We start from the raw sequence: 16,440 nt of genomic DNA, 5'->3' as shown, positions 1-16,440 counted from the left end.
ATGATGTTATTTACGTTCCAATTTATTTTTGGTCTATTTTCCCCAGGCCCTTTATTGAATGTAATTTTCATTGCATCATGATCTGAGAAAAATTAATTTACTATTTCTGCCTTTCTACATTTGATTTTAGGTATTTATGTCCTAATATATGGTCAATTTTTGTATAGGTTTCATGAACTGCAGAGAAGAAATTGTATTCCTTTCTGTATCCATTCAATTTTCTCCAAAGATCTATCATATATATATATATATATATATATATATATATATATATATATATATATATATATATATATATATATATATATATATATATATATATATATAGTTTTTCTAGCATTCTCTTTAACTTCTTTCTTATTTATTTTGTGGTTTGATTAATCTAGTTCTGAGAGAACAAGGTTGAGATCTTCCACTATTATAGTTTTGCTGTCTATTTCTTCTTGCAACTCTCTTAACTACTCCTTTAGGGATTTAGATGCTACACCACGTGGTGCATATTATCTATGGTTCCCTTTAGCAAGATATAGTTTCCTTCCTTATCTCTTTTTAATTATATCCATTTTTGCTTTTGCTTGATATGAGATCAGGATGGCTATCCTTGCTTTTTTTTTTTTTTTTTTTTTTTTACTTCACTCTGCTTTAAATGTGTTTCTTGTGAACAACATATTGTAGGATTCTGACTTTTATTCCAGTCTGCTATCCGCTTATGTTTTATGGGAGAGTTTACCCCATTCACATTTACATTTAGAAGTACTAATTCTGTATTTTCTGCCATATTATTAATCCCTAATTATACTTTTCTCTTTCCTTTTTCCCTTTCCCTTCTTCCCCATATTTTACTTATGAGCATTACTTGCCTCAAGCATTCCTTCCCCTTATGAGACCCTCCTCCTTGCTTATACCTCTCCCCTACGATTTCTCTTTTCTCCTTTTATTTAGCCGACCCCTTTCCTTTTCCCCTTTCCTCTCCCACTTTTCGATAAGATGAGAGATATTTCTCAGTGAAATTAAATATATCTAATATTCTTTCTTTGGTCCAATCGGATGAGAGTAAGATTCACACAATATTCATCACCTTCCCTTCTTTCCCTTGATTATATTATCTTTTCTTTGCCTCTTCCTGAGATGTAATTCCCCTCATTTTACCTTCACTTTCCCCTTTTTTTCTGTTACAATTCCCTTTCCACCTTTATTTTTTATAACAGTAAAATCAGATTATATATGTACTCTCTATGTACACCCATAACAGAAATACAGTTCCTAAGAGTTTGTTGTTGTTGTTGTTGTTGTTTTTCCCCTTTGTATGCTTCTCTTGGGTTCTAAATGTGGAGCTCAATTTTTTTGTTTAACTCTGGTCTTTTTCTCAAAAATAAATGGAATTCACCAGTTTCATTTCTTGAAAGAAAATGCTCACATTAGCAGGATAATTTATTCTTGTCTACACCTCAAGTTCATTAACCTTTTGGATTCTCAGCTTCCATGCCCTTTAATACTTTAATGTAGATGCTGCTAGATCCTGACTAATCTTATTGTGGCTCCTCAGTACTTGAATTGTTTCTTTCTGGCTGCTCGTAATATTTTTTCTTGGTCTAATAGTTCTGAAATTTAGCCATGATCTTCTTTAGGATTTTAATTTTGGGGCTTTTTTCAAGAGATGTTTGGTTAATTCTTTCAATGGCATTTTACCTTCTGATTCTATGATATCTGGACACCTATCTTTGATGATTTCCTGAAAGATAGTGTGTAGGTGTTTTTTTTTTTTTTTTTTTTTGTGTGTGTGTGTGTGTGTTTTTTTGTTTTGTTTTGTTTTTTGTTTTTTGTTTTTGTTTTTGTTTTTCTTCATCATGTATTTCAGGTAATCCAATAATCCTTAGATTGTCTCTACTACTTGTATTTTCCAGATCTGTTGTCCTCCCAATTAGGCATTTTACAATATTTTTCTATTTTTTTCTTTTCTTTTCTTTTCTTTTCTTTTTTTTGGTTTTGCTTGACTGATTCTTATTGTTAGATTTCACAACGTCTGTTTTTCAAGGAGTTGTTTTATTTTTTCCCTTTCCCAAATTCTGTATTTTAAGAAGTTATTTTATTATTCTGTTTCATAAATTCTGTTTTTCTCTGGGAGTTGTTCTCTTTTACCTTTTTATCAAATCCATCTTTTAATAAGTTATATGCCTTTTCCAAAGCCTCTACTAAAGTTTTCATTTCTTTTCCCCATTTTTCTTCTAGCTCTCTTTTTAGATCCTTTTTAATTTCTTCTTGTGTGATGGGGACCAAGTTATATCACCTTTTGGGGCTTCCTCTGCCTCCTCAAAGTTTTATATCTGTTCTTCTCTTTCAACATAAAAACTGTCTATTGTCAGAGTTCTCTTTACTTATTTACTCATTTTTTTTAATGGTAAGATCATCTTTAAAGGCAGGGGAGGTTTTCCAAGTTTCCTCTACAAGCTGAAGCTTTCTCTAGAAGCAACCTAAACTGTGCTGGTTCAGTTCTGACTCACTCCCAGTGCTGTGTGGGCATAGCCAGGTTTCCTGAGATTCTGGCATTTAGGGGTACACTATTTAACTTTATGTTTCTGTTGGATGTTTTCTAACTTCTCTGGTGATCTACTGACTTACAGCCAAGACAGAGTAGCCAACACTGCTACTGTAGATTACTCCCCACAAATTCTCTGCCATGTGGTGACTGCACCATCCCACAGAGTGTGCACTACATCACTGTCTGTGCTGGTCTTTGTGCTCAACTGCTTGTGCTGGTGCCTCCCTCCCGTTTCCAATTAAAACAGATCTTTTCTGGCAATCTTAAAAAAATTATTTTATGCTGGTAGTTTGTTGCATTCCCAATATTTGTGGGTTCTGCTGGTCCAGAGCTAATTCAGAGGCTGAATTTGATAATTTGTCTGAGGATCATAGGAGAAGATCAGAAAACAATGTGTGTTATTACCACCATCTTCAGAAAACTGAAAAACATTTAAAATAATTTATTTTAATGATCTCAACCATTATTTCTGAAATAAATCAGCATATTTCTTGTTCCCTATATTCTAATGACTGGTACTACTCTATGAAATCTGAATCTTCAAAGAATTAAGATTGAAAATATCTCAGTGGACAGTGGAAAGGTTTATGCTGGATGTGAGTGGACTGTAACAAATTAAAAAAAAAGAATTATATGGAGTGATATAAAGGACCTGATACAAAAAAATCTAAAAAAAAGAGTATAAGCTAATCATATGGTAACTCCATTTGCTCTATTGTTATCCTTGTTATTTAAGAAGAACTCAAGTAATAATCTCATCCTTCCTTAACACTGCCATATTGTGTAGATACCTCTACATCTGATTATGGAAAGATAGGGAAAAAAGTCCTATAAGAATGGCAAAGAAAAATAGACTGAAACCTGCTTCATTGTGGAGAATACCACATAGATATTATCCAATTGCATTGAACCACTTTACAGTAGGATTCCTATACCAATGTGTTTTGCTTTGTTTTTTTTTTTTTTTTTTCTTGTTTCTATTGCACTAATCAGAACATGCAATGCTTGTGACCATTTGGTACCATGAACAGACAATAGTTCAACTGGCTGTTTAAAAGGCTATATTCAATCCTAAATGTGCCATTTAATATGTATATAACCTCAGGCTTTTTACATTAAATCTCTGAGCTCTCATTACATCTTTTTTAAAATTAAGCAACTTGAAGCAGGTCATAATACTTCTCTAAAAATTACATTTTAATGGTTCTATCACTTTATTTGTCTCTCTGCCTCCCCACACTAATTTACCATCACCCTCTATTGATTCTTTTTAAGTTTAATTCAAGCACTACATCAAGATTGAGTTATTATAAATAGCTAAATGAATTTTGCTAGTCCTATAGAGCAGTAATACTGTCGAGTAATAAAACAACTGTTTGCAGGTAAGGTTATTTATTATATAATCTATTTATCTGAATTCAAAAGGATTCAAGACAAACACTCTACTACAGGTAACAGTATACAGAAATCCTTTGTGTTTAAGGTTTTCTGGGATGCAGCACTAGATAGTTGCATAAAGAAAAAGTAAAATATCCTTAGCACAATAATAGCTGCAGTTAAATGTAATCAAATTTTAAATAATTTAATAACTAAGCACTGAAAGTGCTTAGTTTTGGTTTGTTGTGCCTTTGTAGACATAGATATTCTGTTTTTGTTTGTTTTGTTTTGTTTTGTTTTTATTTTTTGCCATTCTGATGTCCTATATTGAAAAGTGAGTTTAGATCCAAAATATGGGGCTACACATTATCATTTGCTTCTAAATTTATGTGATAAACTAATAAGAATGCAAGACAAATTAAGCATGAATATAAGTACTATTTATAATGATCTTCTGGTTCTACTCCCTTCACTTATCCTCAGTTTATGTAAGTCTCACCAGGTTTCTCTGAAATCATCCTGCTGATCACTTCTTATAGAACAATAATATTCCATAACATTCATATAACATAACTAATTCAGCCATTCTCCAACTGATAGGCATCTGCTTAGTTTTCAATTCTTTTCCACTTCAAAGAGGTCGGCTGCAAATATTTTTTATATGTAGGACCTTTGCTTTTCTTTATGATCTCTTTGAGATAGAGGTCAGTAGAGTCACTAATTGATAAAAGATTATGCACAGTTTGATAGACTTTTGGGCTCTCAATATGGTTGGTTTAATTCACAACTTGAACAACAAAAATATTAATATATCAGTTTTTTCCAAATCTCTTCCAACATTCATCATTATCTTTTCCTGTCTTATTAACCAATCTGAGAGGAGTGTAGTGGTACCTCAGAGTTGTCTTAATTTGCAATTCTCTGACCAATAGTGATTTAGATTGCTTTTTCATATAATTAGAAATAGTTTATTTTCTTCATTTGAAAACTGTCTCTTCATATCCTTTAATCATTTATCAATTGGAGAATAATCTATATTCTTATAAATTTGAGTCAATTTTCTATATATTTTAGAAATTAGATCTTTCTCGTATACTTGAATGTAAACATTTTTTGTTCTAGTTTACTGCTTCCCTTTTAATCTTGTCTGTATTGGTTTTATTTGCACAAAAAATTAGCAATGTAAAAATGTATATCCATTTTGCATTCTATAATGTACTCTAATTCTTCTTTGGTCACAAATTCCTTTCTTCTCCACAGATCTGAAAGGCAGACTGTATTTTGTTCTAATTTGCATATAGTATCACTTTTTATGTCTAAATCGTGAACCCATTTTGACCATATGTTGGTATAGTTAAGTGTAGATCAATAACTAGGCTCTGCCATACCAATTTCCAGTTTTCCCTGCAATTTTTGTCAAACACACAGTTCTTTTCTCAGAAGCTGAAGTCTTAGTATTTATCAAACACTAGATTACTATAGTTATTGATCATTGTATCTTGTGAATCTTTTGAAGCTAATCTGTTCCACTGATTGATATATTGTTTATCCAGTACCAAATGGTTTTGATAATTGCTCCATTATAATATAGTTTTAGATCTGGTACAGCTGGATCATCTTTGCTTGCATTTTTTCTATTAATTCCCTTGAAATTCTTGACATTTTGTTCTTTTGGATGAACTATGTTATTTTTTCTAGCTCTGTGAAATAATTGAATAAGTAGGTTAATTTAGATAGATTTGTCATTTTTATTATATTTACTTGAGCTACCTATGAGTACTTGTTATTCTTCCATTTCATTAGATTAGATTTTTTGTTTGTTTGTTTGGACAGTGTTTTGTAATTCTGTGCATATAGCTGCTGACTTTGTCTTGGCAGGTATACTCCCAAATACTTTATATTATCTACAATCATTTTAAGTGGAATTTCTCTTTGTATTTCTTACTGCTTAACTTTGTTGGTAACACAAAAAATGCTGATGATATCTTTGGATTATTTTCTATATTTCAAGTTTGATAAAATTGTAAATTATTTCTAGTAGTTTTTTTTACTTGATTTTCTAGAATTCTCTAAGTATAGTAACATATCATCTGCAAAGAGTGATACTTTGTTTTCCTCCTTATGTATTATAATTCCTTTAATTTCTTGTTTTCATTGCTAGAGCTAATATCTCTAATACAATATTGAATAGTAATAGTGATAGTGGACAACTCTGTTTCACCCCTGATCTTTTGGAAATGGTTCTTGTTTATTCCCATTATAGATAATATTTTCTTATGGCTTTAAATAGATGTTACTGATCATTTTAAGGAAGTCTTCATTTACCCCTATACTCTCCAATGTTTTTAAAAGGAATGGGTGTTGGATTTCATCAAATGCTTTTTCTGTATCAATTGAGATAATCATATGATTTTTGTTAGTTTGGCTATAGATATAGTCAGTTATGTTAATAGCTTTTATAATATTGAACTAGCCCTGAATTGTTGGTATAAATCTTATTTGATTATGTGGTATTATCATGGTAATAACTTGCTGTAATCTCTTTGCTAATATCTTATTTAAGATTTTGGCATCAATATTCATTAAACAAATTGGGCTACAATATTTTTTCTCTGTTTTGACCCTACCTGGTTTAGGTATCAGCGCTATCTGTGTCATAAAAGGAATTTGTAAACACTTCCTTTCATTTCTTTGAAAATAGTTTAAAGAATATTGAAATCAATTGTTGTTTAAGTGTTTTGTGGAATTCATATGTAAATCCATCTGGCCCTGGAGATTGTTTTTAGGGAGTTCACTGCTGACTTGTTCAATTTCTTTTTCTAAAATGTGACTATTTAAGTAATTTATTTTCTTCTCTGTTAATGTGCTCAATCTATATTTTTGTAAGTATTCCTACTTTTCCTTAGATTATCAGAGTTATATGCATACAATTGGGCAAAGTAGTTTGTATTTATTGCTCTATTTTCCTCTTCGTTGGTGTAAAGCTCATCCTTTTCATTTTTGATACTAACATTTGATATTCTTTCCTTTTTCTAAATAAATTAATTAAAAGTTTATCTATTCTGTTGGCAATTTCATAAAATCAAATTTAATTCTGATGATTAGTGTAATAGTAGTCTTTAAATTTTAACCACTTCCCTTTTATTTTCAGAATTTCAAATGGAGGGTTAATTTGTTCTTTTTTCAGTCTTTTTAGTTGCTGCCCAATTCATTGATTATCTCTTTATCTATTTTATGCAAATACACATCTAAAGATATAAAACTTCCCCTGAGAACTATTTTAATTACATCATATAAATTTTGGTATGCTGTCTCATTCTTGTCATTTTATTAAATGAAATTATCAATTGTGTCTATGATGTGTTGTTTTACCCACTCGTTTTTTAAATTAGATTTTTATTATATCATGATCTTAAAAAGATCTATTTACTATTCCTGTATTTGTGCATTAAATTTTGAGGTTTTTATGCCCTAATACATGATGTATTTTTGGTTAGGTCGCTTGAACCACCAAGAAAAATGTATATCCTTTTCTTTTTCCATTCTATTTTCTCCAAAGATCTATCATCCCTAATTTTTCTAAAATTCTATTTATCTCAACTTCTTTCATATTTATTTTGTGGTTCAATTTATCTAGCTCAGATACAGCAAGGTTGAAATCCCCCTCTAGTATAGTTTTGTTGTTAATTTTTTTTTCTTGTGGCTTACTTACATTCTCCTCTAGGAACTCAGATGCTATACCACTTGTTGCAGACCACCCTTGATTACTTCTGCTGAAGCAAAATTGATTCTGTTCCAACCTTTTACCTTTACTCTGTATATGTAACTCTGCTTTGAATAACTTTTTTAAAAATTGTAGAATTCTAGGAGGTGTTGCCAAAATGTTGGAGAGCAGACATGACTTTCTCTGACCTCCTCTTACCTTCTCTCAACAGTAGATTAAGCCTCTAAATAGGTTTTGAAGCCAAAGAACCTACAAATATTTGGAGTTTAACACATTTCCAGAAGAAGACACCTTGGAAAAACTTCAGAACAAGTCTGTTCCAAATGGGCAGGGGGACAGGCTATGGAGCCCAAAGGCAGCACAGGGATACCAGGACAAGAAGCTGGGGTGGGAATTCAGAATGTTGCAGCTTCCATGCACCTGGGCAGCTTCTGTGAGCCTGTTACAGGGCTACTTTGTCCTGGTTGGAAGCAGGTGGTTTGCCAGATTTGCTGCAAAAGGCAAATTGTAAACCACTGAGCCCAAGAAGAACAAGGGACTAGCCGTGACATTCCCAGAAGTCAATCAGCAGAAATGTCTCAAGATAAACTAAAGCATCTGTTGCTCCTTTGCATTGAACAAATGTCAAGCCTTTAAAAAATGAGCAAAAAACTAATGAACTGAACCAGCTACATCCAGTGAAAGAACTCTGGGAGATGACTATGAACCACTACATAAAATTTCCAATCCCTCTTTTTGTCTGTCTGCATATTTGATTTCCTTCATAGGCTAATTGTACACTATTTCAAAGTCCGATTATTTTTGTATAACAAAATAACTGTATGGACATGTATACAAATATTGTTTTTAATTTATATTTTAACATATTTAACATGTATTGATCAACCTGTCATGGGGGGGGAGGAGGGGAAAAATTAGAACAAAAGATTTGGCAATTGTCAATGTTGTAAAGTTACTCATGCATATATCTGGTAAATAAAAACTATTTTAAAATTGAGCAAAAAAACCCAAAAAGAACTCTCACCATAGACAGCTTTTATGGAGAGAGAGAATAGAACTCAAATCCTGAGGTTCCTAAAAACAAATCAACTCCAGATAAAGCCTCAAAAGGAGATATGAGCATATGGATTTTAATGGAGAGTTAGCGGCATCTAGGTGGTGCAGTGGATAGAGTACCAGCCCTGAAGTCAGGACAACCTGAGTTCAAATCAGATCTCAAGATATTTAACACTTCCTAGTTGTGTGATCCTGGGAAAGTCACTTAACCCCAATTGCCTCAGCCAAAAGAAAGAGAGAGAGAGAGAGAGAGAGAGAGAGAGAGAGAGAGAGAGAGAGAGAGAGAGAGAGAGTTAGAAGAAAAATAGGTGAAGAAATGAGATCTTTACAAAAAGGGATGGGGAAAGCATATAACTAAATACAAAATAGATGTGATGATTTGATGAACTAGAAAAAGCATATAACACCTTACATAGTTAATGAATTGGGCATGCAACTAAAAAGCTAAAAAAGAGTCAGAGGGACTTCCAGCCAAGATGGCGGCGTGGAGGCAGACAGCTGCTTGAGCTCTGTAATTTCTCTCAAGACGTACTTCATGACAAGCCTCAGAGTTAATGTTTGACCAGAAAAGAAACCCACAAATAATCACCAAGAGAAGACATCCTTGAAATTCACCAGAGAAGGTCTGTATTTGCTTAGGGGAGGGTCAAACAGACTGGGCACAGAATGAGGGCAGGCAGCCAGAGTGAGACAGAAAGCTCACACAGCTCAGATGGGAGGGGGGAGAGGTACGATCTCTGCCATTTCTATGAAAAGGCTTTTACCCCAGTGTGGATTTTCTGTCTTGACAGCAAGCCAGGAGCAACAGAGAGGGTGTAAACACCAGAGGTGAAGATTAAAACCCCGGAAACCTAGCGTCTCTCCGAACCGGCCACCCCCAACCCCCACCTGGACTAACTCAGTGCCTTCTCAGAGCCTCAGAGCACAGACGCAGGGAAGCCATTACTTTCCTGTTAGTGGCTTTCTGCTGCCCTACCCCCAGTCTGTAGAGGAAGCCCATTAACACCATCCAGCCCCATCCCCCAAAAAACAGAACTATTGTTTCTCTTGTCAATTTGTTTTCTTCTATTCCGCTCTTGACAAAATGAACAAAAAATTCAAAAGGGCTCTAACCATTGACAGCTTCTGTATGGAGAGAGAGCAGACTTCAAATACTGAGGAGACTAAAAACAGACTGTCCCCAGCGGAATCCCCTAAGGGGGATATGAGCTGCTCCTCAATACAAAAGAATCTCATAGAGGAAATCAAAAAGGCTCTCACAAGAAAGCTAGAAGAGAAATTGGAAAAGGAAAGGGAAGCTTGGAAAGAGAGCCTGGAGAAGTTATCCAGAGTGATTAAAGAGATCAAATCATTGAAAATTAAATTAGTGAATTAGAAAAGGCAAACAACTCCAAGGAAAACAGGATTAGTGAGCTAGAAAAGGTAAACAACTCCAAGGAAAACAGGATTAATTAGCTGGATAAAGAAATCAGCTCTCTAAAAAATAAAATAGAAAAAAATTCCATAGAAGAAAAAAACTCACTTAAAACCACAATTGCACAATTATAAAAAAAGATATAAAAAAGTGAGTGAAGAAAATACATCATTGAAAATTAGACTCGAACATGTAGAAATGAATGACTCAAGGAGAAATCAAGAGGTAGTCAAGCAAAACCCGAGAAATGAAACAATTGAAAAGAATGTTACGTACCTTATTAGAAAGACAACAGACCTGGAAAACAGATACAGGAGAGACAATTTGAGAATAATCAGACTCCCTGAAAATGTGAGGAAAAAAAAGCCTGGACGCTATTTTCGAGGAAATTATCAAAGAGAACTGCCCAGACCTTTTGGAAACAGAGGATAAAATAGACATTGAAAAAATTCATTGATCACCTACAGAAAGGGACCCTAAAATAAAAATGCCAAGAAATATAGTGGCCAAGTTCAAGAACCATCAGACAAAGGAAAAAATATTGGAAGCTGCTAGAAAAAAGCAATTCAGATATGGAGGAGTCACAATAAGGATAACCCAGGATCTAGCAGCATCTACATTAAAAGAACGAAGGGCCTGGAATATGATATTCCGAAAGGCTAAGGAACTTGGTATGCAATCAAGAATAACTTACCCAGCAAGAATGAGCATCGTTTTCCAGGGAAGAAGATGGACATTTAATGAAATAAATGAATTCCATCTATTCTTGATGAAAAAACCAGACCTACATAAAATGTTTGATCTTCAAATACAGAACTCAATAGATTTCTAAAAAGGAAAAAAGAAATCTTGAGAACTATACTTCTGCCAAAATAATATGTAAAGAACATATGCACAATTTATCTTAGAAACTAGAGGTGGAAAAGAAATTATATCATAAAAAAGTGTAAAGTGGTGGTACTACATCTCATGAAGAGGCTAAGGTAACCTATATATCTGAGAGAAAGAAAGGAGGGAGATGAACATAGTGTGTATCAATAGACATATTCGATTTATGGTGAAACTTCTTCCACTTCATTGAAAAATGAAAGGGAAGGATCAAGCTAAGGGGAAGGGAATACAGAAATTGTGAGGAAAAGGGGTAAAATAAGGGGAGGAACTTTAAGGTGGGGAAGGGATCCTAAAAAGGGAGGGCTGTGAAAAGCAAATGGTGTTCACAAGTTTAATACTGTGTAGGGGGATAAGAGGGAAGGAAAGGGGAAAACCATAAGCAGGGGTTAATAGGATGGCAAGCAATATAGAATTAAGCAACTGATCCAGGAAAGTTAATATAAATTTTATTTCTATCACTAATAATTATTATAAGAATTTGTAATAAAAAAAAAAAACACACACACAGGGAAATAGATTAATCTTTGGTAAATTTTACTAGGAAAAAAAAATCTAATTACCAGCATCATAAATGAAAAGTGTAGACTTATTACCAATGCAAAAATTAAAGGAATAATTAGGAACAATTTTGCTCAACTGTACGCCAACAAACTTGACAGTCTGATTAAGATGGATAACTATTTAAAAAAACATAAATTTCTAAGATTGACAAAGGTCATCAATTAGTTCCCTAAGGAAAAAGTGTCTGGATCTAGATGGATTTATAAATGAATTCTACCAAATATTTAAGAACAATCAATTCCAATACTACATAAACTATTTTGAAAAATAAGAGGAAAAACAGTCCTGCCAAATTACTTCTATGACACAAATATGGTACTGATACGTAAACCAGTAAGAAACAAAATAGAGAAAGAAAAATTACCAATCTCCCTAATGAATGTTGATGCAAAAATTTTAAATAAAATATTAGCACAGAGATTACAACAACTTAGAGGGATGATAATATAATACCACCAGGTCGTATTTATACCAGGAATGAAGAGTATGTTCAATATCAGGAAGACTACTGCCTAATTGACTATACAAAAACAAAAAACAAAAAACAAACAAAAAAAGCTAACAAAACATATGATAGTCTCAATAGATGCTGAAGCAGTTTTTACAAAATATAACACCCATTCCTATTAAAAACATTAGAGAACATAGGAATAATTGATGTTTTTCACAAAATGGTAAGTTGCTTATATCTAAAATGATAAGAAAACATTTTTGTGTAATCAAAAGAAGGTAGAAGCATTCTCAATAAGATCAGGGTTAATTAGGATGCCCATTATCACTACTATTATTCAGTATTGTGCTAGAAATGTTGGCTTTAGCAATAAGAAAAGAAAACTATGTAGATTAATGTCACAAAGATATCCTTTTTTTTGTTTTTTGATTTTGCATAACTTATTTTTTTTAATTTTTATTTTATTTTATAATTATAACATTTTTTGACAGTACATATGCATGGGTAATGTTTTACAACATTATCCCTTGCACTTACTTCTATTCAGATTTTTTTCCCTTCCTCCCCCAACCCCCTCCCCCAGATGGCAGGCAGTCTTATACATGTTAAATATATTACAGTATATTCTAGATACAATATACATGTGTAGAACCGAATTTTTTTGTTGCACAGGAAGAATTGGATTCAGAAGGTAAAAATAACAGTTTACACTCATTTCCCAGTGTTCCTTTTCTGGATATAGCTGGTTCTGTCCATCATTAATCAATTGGAATTGGATTAGCTCTTCTCTATGTTGAAGGAATCCACTTCCATCAGCATACATCCTCATACAGTATCATTGTTGAAGTGTATAATGACCTTCTGGTTCTGCTCGTTTCACTCAGCATCAGTTCATGTAAGTCTCTCCAAGCCTCTCTGTATTTCTCCTGTCGGTCATTTCTTATAGAACAATAATATTCCATAACATTCATATACCATAGTTTACCCAACCATTCTCCAATTGATGGACATACATTCATCTTCCAGCTTCTAGCCACTATGAAAAGGGCTGCCACAAACATTTTGGCACATACAGGTCCCTTTCCCTTCTTTAGTATTTCCTTGGGATATAAGCCCAGTAGTAGTATGGCTAGGTCAAAGGGTATGCACATTTTGATAACTTTTTGGGCATAATTCCAGATTGCTCTCCAGAATGGTTGGATTCTTTCACAACTCCACCAACAATGCATCAGTGTCCCAGTTTTCCCACAGCCCCTCCAACATTCATCGTTATTTGTTCCTGTCATCTTAGCCAATCTGAAAGGTGTGTAATGATACCTCAGAGTTGTCTTAATTTGCATTTCTCTGATCAATAGTGATTTGGAACACTCTTTCATATGAGTGGAAATAGTTTTAATTTCATCATCTGAAAATTGTCTGTTCATATCCTTTGACCATTTATCAATTGGAGAATGGCTTGATTTCTTATAAATTAAAGTCAATTCTCTGTATATTTTGGAGATGAGGCCTTTATCAGCACCTTTAACTGTAAAAATGTTTTCCCAATTTGTTACTTCCCTTCTAATCTTGTTTGCATTAGTTTTGTTTGTGCATAAACTTTTTAATTTGGTGTAATCAAAATGTTCTATTTTGTGATCAATAATAGTCTCTAGTTCTCCCTTGGACACAAACTCCTTCCTCCTCCACAAGTCTGAGAGGTAAACCATCCCCTGTTCCTCCAATTTATTTATGATTTCATTCTTTATGCCTAAATCTTGGACCCATTTTGATCTAATCTTAGTATGTGGTGTTAAATGTGGGTCCATGCCTAGTTTCTGCCATACTAATTTCCAGTTTTCCCAGCAGTTTTTGTCAAATAATGAATTCTTATCCCAAAATTTGGGATCTTTGGGTTTGTCAAAGATTAGATTGCTATTTTTATTCACTATCTTGCCCTGTGAACCTAACCTATGCCACTGATCAACTAGTCTATTTCTTAGCCAATACCAAATGGTTTTGGTGACTGTTGCTTTATAATATAGCTTTAAATCAGGTACACTTAGACCACCTTCCTCTGACTTTTTTTTCATTAGTTCCCTTGCAATTCTCGACCTTTTATTGTTCCATATGAATTTTGTTGTTATTTTTTCTAGGTCATTAAAATAGTTTCTTGGGAGTCTGATTAGTATAGCACTAAATAAATAGATTAGTTTGGGGAGTATTGTCATCTTTATTATATTCGCTCGGCCTATCCAAGAACACTGAATGTCTTTCCAATTATTTAAATCTGACTTTATTTTTGTGGCAAGTGTTTTGTAATTTTGCTCATATAATTCCTGACTCTCCTTTGGTAGATATATTCCCAAATATTTTATACTATCGACTGTTATTTTAAATGGAATTTCTCTTTGTATCTCTTGCTGTTGGATTGAGTTGGTAATGTATAAAAATCCTGAGGATTTATGTGGATTTATTTTGTATCCTGCGACTTTGCTAAAATTCTGAATTATTTCTAATAGCTTTTTAGCAGAGTCTTTGCGGTTCTCTAAGTATACCATCATGTCATCTGCAAAAAGTGACAATTTGATTTCTTCATTTCCTACTCTAATTCCTTGAATCTCTTTCTCGGCTCTTATTGCTAGAGTTTCTAGTACTATATTAAATAGCATATATATATATATATATATATATATATATATATATATATATATATATATATATATATATATATATATATATTTCTAGTACTATATTGAATAGTAATGGTGATAGTGGGCACCCTTGTTTCACTCCTGATCTTACAGGGAAAGGTTCTAGTTTATCACCATTACATATGATGTTTACTGAAGGTTTTAAATATATGCTCCTTATTATTTTAAGGAATAGTCCATTTATTCCTATACTTTCAAGCGTTTTTAGTAGGAATGGATGTTGGATTTTATCAAATGCCTTTTCTGCATCTATTGAGATGATCATATGGTTTTTATTAATTTGATTATTAATATGGTCAATTATACTAATAGTTTTCCTAATATTAAACCAGCCCTGCATTCCTGGTATAAATCCCACTTGGTCATAGTGTATTATCCTGGGGATGATTTTCTGAAGTCTATTTGCTAATATCTTATTTAAGATTTTAGCATCAATATTCATTAAGCAAATTGGTCTATAGTTTTCTTTCTCAGTTTTCGATCTACCTGGTTTAGGTATCAGTACCATGTCTGTGTCATAGAAGGAATTTGGTAGGACTCCTTCAATCCCTATTTTTTCAAATAGTTTACATAGCATTGGAGTTAGTTGTTCTTTAAATGTTTGGTAGAATTCACCTGTAAATCCATCTGGTCCTGGGGACTTTTTCTTAGGAAGTTGGTTAATAGCTTGGTCTATTTCTTTTTCTGAGATGGGACTATTTAGACTACTTACTTCTTCCTCTGTTAATCTGCGCAAGCTATATTTTTGAAGGTATTCTTCCATTTCATCTAAGTTATCGAATTTATCGGCATAAAGTTGAGCAAAGTAGCTCCTAACTATTGTTCTAATTTCCTCTTCATTAGTGGTGAGTTCACCCTTTTCATTTTCAAGACTATCAATTTGCTTTTTCTCTTTCCTTTTTTTAATCAGGTTTACTAAGGGTTTGTCTATTTTGTTGTTTTTTCATAAAACCAACTCTTAGTTTTATTAATTAATTCAATAGTTTTTTTTACTTTCAATTTTATTAATTTCACCTTTTATTTTTTGAATTTCAAGTTTTGTGTTTGTCTGGGGGTTTTTAATTTGTTCCTTTTCTAGCAATTTTAGTTTTTTTTTTTATTTTCAGAATTTTAAATTTATTCAGTTAAGCATCTAGTGATATAAAATTGCTTCTCCCTCATTTTCCCCCCTTTCCTTTCTACTTCCCTACGTGCTCATACAAACTTCTCTGTGAAGCTAAATGTGTCTAATATTCTCTTTTTGAGTCAAATTCTATGAGAATTAGAATCACATGATACTCATCCCCCTCCTCTCTTTCCCTCAATTGCAATAGATCTTTTTTTGCCTCTTCATGAGATGTAAGTTATCCCATTTAAACTCCATTTCCTCTTCTTCCTTAGAATCACCTTACCTTCTCAAGGGTTTTTTTTTTTTTAATTTATTATCATCACAATAACATGAAATTAGATTGGCACCCTCTATGTATACCCACAACAGACATATAGATCTCAATATTTTAACATATTATATTTTCATATATGGATATAAGCCTTTCCCCTTTTTAAAGAAGATTATTTTTTTTCTTTTATTTTTATATTTTTGTGCTTCTCTTGAGTTCTGTATTTGAATATCAAAGTTTCTATTCAGCTCTGGTCTTTTCATAAGAAATAGATAAAATTCACCTGCTTCATTGAATGGCCAACTTTTTTCCCTGAAAGATGATGCTCAGTTTTTCTGGATACTTGATTCTTGTCTGC

The sequence above is a fragment of the Sminthopsis crassicaudata genome, chromosome 2 (genome assembly GCF_048593235.1).
Source record: "Sminthopsis crassicaudata isolate SCR6 chromosome 2, ASM4859323v1, whole genome shotgun sequence".
Lineage (NCBI taxonomy): Eukaryota > Metazoa > Chordata > Mammalia > Dasyuromorphia > Dasyuridae > Sminthopsis > Sminthopsis crassicaudata.
The sequence above is the reverse complement of the archived record's forward strand: the minus strand, read 5'-3'. Positions refer to the sequence as shown.